At 35.5% G+C, this 6,651-nt stretch overlaps 1 pseudogene; it reads left to right on the top strand.

Moving 5' to 3' along the window:
* The first annotated feature begins 6,420 nt into the window (after positions 1-6,420).
* Positions 6,421-6,539, top strand: LOC111740468 (annotated as a pseudogene).
* The last annotated feature ends 112 nt before the right edge of the window (positions 6,540-6,651 follow it).

Raw genomic sequence — 6,651 nt, 5'->3', positions numbered from 1 at the left:
CTGCTTTTCATATAGCATTCTATTTTGAGAATTTTTCTAAGTTATTTAAAAATTACTGCAAACATAATCAAGGGGCTAATGTTAATTCAACCTGTATAATATTCTACCTATATAATATTCTGAAAAAATGAACTACTTAGGCAAAAGGAGAATGCAAAATACTTTTCAGTGAGTTTTTAGTACTTATCATAAGAATTGATAACATGTATGTTTCCTCATTGAATCAATAATGAATAAGTTATATTATTAAAGTTTCGGTTTGGATATTAAGGTCCTGAGATTCAGTGGATAGATCTTGTTCCTGATGAATAAACATCAGCTTTGTATATAACATGGCAATTCCAAGGTTCAAGCAAATATCCTTTAAGCAGGGAGCAAAAATTAACAAATAAATTAATATTTACTTTTAAGTTTGTTCTTGTATTGTTGCCTCGAAGCACTTAATTGCTTAAAATTGTTCTAGTTTATGACACTGTCCTATCATTACTGCTTTTTCATAACAGGTAGCAGGCTTGAATTTTAAAAGAATACAGACTCCCACGTGTACCTTTCCTAGTCACATCTTGTACTTTAGGAGAAAATATTACATAAAATGAAGCTTTATAAGTGACAGGTTGTGGTTCCAGCAAATAAATATATATTATTCACATTCGATCTATTATGATACTATTGTACTTTTTTTTTTTTACATTTTTCTTTTCTAATTCGCAAAGCCTTTAGAAACATAATCCCAAACAAAGTTCAATTGTAAGTATTAGCTTTAATAATGATTCAGGTAGAGACTTCAAACCAATACATTCATTGTTGAATTTTTTAAATATCCTTTCTAGTTAGAGCTACACTATCTAAATTAAAACCAGCTGACTCTAGTCAAAAACTGTCATAATAATATGAGAGTTATCTTTCAGTGCTAGATATGTTTGCACTGATCCAGTCTTACTTACTTCATTTTTGCAATCTCCCTGCAAAATGGTTAGCCAGGTTTGAGTTGCCTTAAGAATTTTAATAATTCTCACAAAAGTTCACTAATACCATGCTCTTATTAACTGAACCAATCATAGATGTAAAGAAAAGTAACACATTACCTTTCAATCCAGAAATATTTTTTTTCTGCTTCAGATATATTTTTTAAATGATACTTAGTTCTTAAATGTGCATTATAACAGTAAAAATATATAAACAGATTAAGATACCAATGTTTGATTTTCATTTTCTGTGAAAAATAATATTCTCATGGTATATTCGTCTGTTGCTAGAAATAGAGAAGTTCTTTCTGTCATGCTCAAACTCATATTTAGAAAAGCAATTTTTTTTCAAATAAATCATAACTCATAAGTGCTTGACTCTGAACAATTTTGTTCACCGGTGTTTTGGAGTGCTTATTGTACAGATGTATGAATATCTATAAAATATTTATAGAAGAAAACAAAGTTGGTGTCTGCTTGTTGTGTATTGAGGGAGAAATGAACCAGCTCAACTTTAAGCCCCAAAAGATTTCTTTGCAATGTTCTAGAATAATTTACCTCGGACCCTGCCTGCTAGGCTCATTCAAGGTATCCCAAGGAGAGTATGTTATCATTTGGATTTTGTTTGCAGCTTAGAAATGAGGTTGACCTGCTTACTTTTCAATACCAAAGTAAAATGCCATTTGTTGTCTGGCAAAAAATGTATGTCAGAGACATGGATATTCTCTCACTAAACTTATTTTTTCTGGTGTAGTCCCAAGTTCCTGGAAATCAATCTTTTAATAAAGAGTGAAATGTCTGTTGTCGATTTATATAGAATAAAAGGTCAAGACATTTATTCAGAGAAAAAAATTAAATTAGAAAAAGAGAAAGCTCCTTTGGGAAATAAAGGAGGGTTAATAAAAATAGCCTGTTTGTTATCACATAATAATCACAGAAATGTTTGTCCCAAACATTCCTGCTAAAAAATCAGTTTTAATTATGATTCTAGGTTAGAATAGTTCCTCACAGTTGAATATTCTGTTGATTTTATATTGATAACTATGAACCAATTAATAGTAGTGACAAAATTAATAATAAAACTGACCTGCCATTTTAATATAAGCATACCTCATTTTACTGCACTTTACTTTTTTGCGCTTCACAAATACTGCATTTTTTAGCAAGCGAGACTATTGGTGCCATTTTTTAAACTGTGTATGCTCATTTTGTGTTTCTGTGTCATATTTTGATTAATTCTAACAATACTTCAAACTTTTCCATTATTACTACATTTGTTATAGTGATCTCATTAGTAATATTTTTTAAAAGGTTTGTCTATTTTATTTATCTTTTCAAAGAACCAGCTTTTAGTTTTATTGAACTTTTCTATTATTTTCCCCTCTTTAATGCCACCCTCCCACTTCCACCCCTGACCTATGGATGTTGCCGTTTCCCCTTAAGAACTGGATCTCTGAAGGCTGTGCATCTCCTCCCACAGACTCGCAGCAAGCACCTGGGGCCTGGCACACCCAGGGCCTGGCACCCCCGGTGCACTTGGGGGACCTGGTGTACCCGAGGGCCCTGGCGCACCTGGGGGTATGGTCTGTGGCTCCACCTGGGGCGCGAACCCAGGACCTTCTGTGTGTAAAGCAGACATACTACTATACTATGGAGCCACCCCCTTATTAGTAATATTTGATGTTACTATTGTAATTGTTTGGGAACACCACAAACCATGTTTATATAAGAGGGCAAACTTAACTGATAAATGTTCTGTGTGTTCTGATTGCTCCACGACTGACCTTCTCCTATGTATCTCCCTCTTCTGAGATCTCCCTATTCCCTAGACACAACAATATTAAAATTAAGTCAGTTAGTAACTCTACAATAACCGCTAAGTGTTCAAATAAAAGAAAGAGTCCCACATATCTCACTTTACATCAAAAGTTAGACGTGATTAGTTTTCAGTCAAGATGGCAATGTAGGCAAATGCTATGCTTGCCCCTTCCTATGACCACATTAAAATTACAGTTAAATTATAGAACAATCAACCTGGAGAACTATCTGAAAATTAGTTGAACAGAAGTCCTATAACTAAGGACATAAAGAAGAAACCATATCAAGATTTGTAGAAGGAATGGAGATACAGAACAAACTGGCCCCGCACCCACATGTGACAGTTGAGCATCGGAAGGGATATCTCAGCCACAGAGGTTCCCCTGGAGGAGTGAGGGGCCCCAGCCGTACACCAGGGCTCTGCAGCCCAGAGTTCCAGTGCTGGAAAGAGGAGTTCCCACAAAATCCGGCTGTAAAAATCCGTAAATATTTTGACCATCTGGATGAGATGGGAAACAGCTAGAAACCGAGATATCCCCTTAAGGAACCATGCACAGACTCATTCTCTCACTGGCACTCACCCTGGGCTCTGGCAGAAAGACTGCATCTCAGGAAGTACCAGAGATATAGAAGGAAAGACTGGGTTCTGTGGCTTCAGGCTGAGGGCTAGAGGGACAGCACCATTGTCCCTGTGTTCAGCCCTCCTCCCAAGCCACCTACAGGTGGGTGTCATCTTGCCTGTGTTGAACCCACCCCGCTAATGGCCAAATATGAATCTTCATTGGCCTGGTGAAATCTGCTTGCTTCACTCTGGTGACTAACTGAGACCCTATCCCACCCAACTTTTAAATTGCCAGAGGCACATTCATGGCTAGGCAACCAGCCCTAACCCACCCTCTTGGCAAGAGGTTCAGAGACAATTTAAGAAGTGGGAAATCAGCCCTGTATTTAGCTACAGTATTTCTTGAACAAATCTCAGGGGTCTGCAAGTCCAAGGTGGGCACCATCTAGCTTTGGTATGATCTGAGGCTTTTGCAAATGGCCACAAGCTCAGTTCTAGTACTAAATCTTAATGTGCACTAACCTGAAGAACACCACTGGCTCCACCCTGATGACTCCCTGTGATCCTGCTTTACCCAACTCACATGCCACCCAAGACTTCTTAAGCTGGTGATTCTCAGTAGCCTCAGGCCTTGGGATGCCCTGAACCTTTTGTTAAGCTGCCCTAGGCCCAGTACTGAGGACAGCCTGCCTCATATCAATGCATGGCCTCTCCCAAATGCCTCCAGGACCAGCACAGGCAGAGACCAACCATGGATCACTTTGTGGCTCCTACCAGGTATCCCCAGGTGGTTACAAGCAAATGACTGTGGTCTACATGGGAACCCCTCCCAAGTGGATCCAGAAACAACACACCTGAAGGCTAGTGTCAGACCACAACAGAGCACAACCTTTTGTTAAGCTGTCCTTAGAGACTTCTTTAAAAAGAAGAAGAGGGAAATCATAACTATGAATAATACATGATGATAACTATGTAACTATTAATAATCACTCTAAATGTAAATTGATTAAATGTTCCAATCAAAAGACATAAGAGAGATGAATAGATAAGGAAACAAGACCCATATGTATGCTATCTACAAGAGATCCACTTCATATCAAAAGACATGCACAGGCTAAAAGTAAAGGAATGAAAAAATATATTTCAGGCAAATAAAAATTTTAAAAAGCTGGAGTAGCAATGCTAATATCAGACAAAATAGACTTTAAAACAAAGGTTCTAATAAAAGACAAAGAATGACATTACATAATGATAAAGGGATCAATACAACAAGAAGACATAACCCTAGCAAACATATATGAACCCAACATAAGAGCACCAACATGTATAAAGCAAATATTGACAGACATAAATGGAGAAATCAACAGTAATATAGTCAAAGCAGGGGACATTAAGACCTCATTGACTCTAATGGGCAGATCTTCCAGACAGAAAATTAACAAGGAAGCATCAACAGTGACATAAAAGTCATAGTAGACTAGATAAATTTAGTTGATATTTTTAGAGCATTTTATCTCAAAGCAGCAGAATATATATTTTCTCAAGTGCATGTGAAATATTTTCCAAGAGACACCATATGCTAGGCCACAAAACAAGTCTCAATAAATTTAAGAAGACTGAAATTATATCAAACTATACTACATGGCTATAATAATCAAAACAACACGGTACTGTTATAAAAAGAAACACATAAACGATGGAACAGAAAAAAGTAGCCCAGAAATAAATTCACAACTATATGGTCATTTGATCTATGATAAAGGAGGAAGGAATATATAATGGGGTAAAGACAGTCTATTCAAGAAACAATGTGTGTGTGAGAGACAGAGAAAGAGAGAAGAAGAGTGAGAAAATGGTTATGTTGACCAAAAAATATGCAAAAAAAAAAAAATAAAACTTTCTTACACTATAAGAATAAACTCAAAATAGATTAAAGACTTAAATGTAAGATTTTTTAAGGTAACAATTCCATTCAGTTGCAGCTCTGTATTTAAGAAATGTGTTTGAATAATTAAAAAAAAAAAAAAGAAATGTGTTTACTTTTGGTTTTGTTTTTATTCATTTGAAGCAGAGATTAACCTGACTAAAAGTAAGACAAGATTGGATATTAGCTTTAAAAATGCCAGATCATTGGTCATTGATTTTTTCTTCAACACTTAACCAATATTTTCCTTTGTTAACAGAAATGTATTCTACATGTTATTTTAACAACTAACTTTACATAATTCTAAAAGAGCTAGTATTTTGGTGAGAAACAATATTAAAATTTCAAATTCTGTTGAAACATGCAAGCAACTAGTTTTATTTGATTAAAATATATCTGGCCATGCATTTCAAGTATAGTTGCCAATGCTATAATTAATTATACCATCTCTATTAAAAATTCAAATGGTAAATAGGAAACAGAAACACTAAAATAATACCAACAGGCACTACAAAAATTCTGAATGAAACACATAGACGCACACATACGCGCACACATGATTAGCAAAGATAAAATATAATTATCTACCAACAAATCCAGCCAAAATAATGAGAAACAGATGTTATAGTAAAATATGTCCATATATTTATATTTGTCTGAATATTTTTATTAAATGTAACATGGGATCTCAGTAGGGATGGGGAAGAACTCCAGAACTACTCCTCCATAGCATAAAAATAAATCAGAATTATAAGACAATGTCTGAATAAGGTCATCTATAATTAAAAATAAATTCTATGTTGATATAATTTTTTGGCCAAATCAATTAATCTTAAACTGGCATATTGATTTTGTCACCCCAAAGTAGCAATTGTATTTTCAAGCAGCATTTTAACACACACACATAAATGCCAAAGTATATATTTTTTCCAAGAAGTACTATGGTATTCGATCATCTCTCTTATATTAACAATATTTATATATAAGAGTGAAAATCTAGACACTACTATTCAAATATTCTTGAAAAGAGTAGAAATCTAGACACTACCATTCAACTGTTCTTAAAAAGGTAAACTAATCTTCTGATTTATCACTCAACTTCCTGCTGCTGGGAGAGGGGCAGGGATGAAGAACACAAAATAGGAAAACCAGTCTACAGCCATGCTCCCCTGAACCAGCCTGATCCTGTCTGATCTTGGAAACTAAGCAGAGTCGGGCCTGGTTAGTACTTGGATGGGAGACCACCTAGGAAGACCAGGTGCTGTAAGCGTAAAAAATAAAAATATAAGATATTGTAAGCTGACAAGGTCCTTGCAATCTGTGAGGTCAACCAAGGGTTGCCTCGCAAAAAAAAAGAGAGAGAGAGAGAGAGAGAGAGAGAG

The sequence above is a fragment of the Pteropus vampyrus genome, unplaced genomic scaffold, assembly GCF_000151845.1.
Source record: "Pteropus vampyrus isolate Shadow unplaced genomic scaffold, Pvam_2.0 Scaffold63, whole genome shotgun sequence".
In the NCBI taxonomy this organism is placed as follows: domain Eukaryota; kingdom Metazoa; phylum Chordata; class Mammalia; order Chiroptera; family Pteropodidae; genus Pteropus; species Pteropus vampyrus.
The sequence above is the reverse complement of the archived record's forward strand: the minus strand, read 5'-3'. Positions and strand labels throughout refer to the sequence as shown.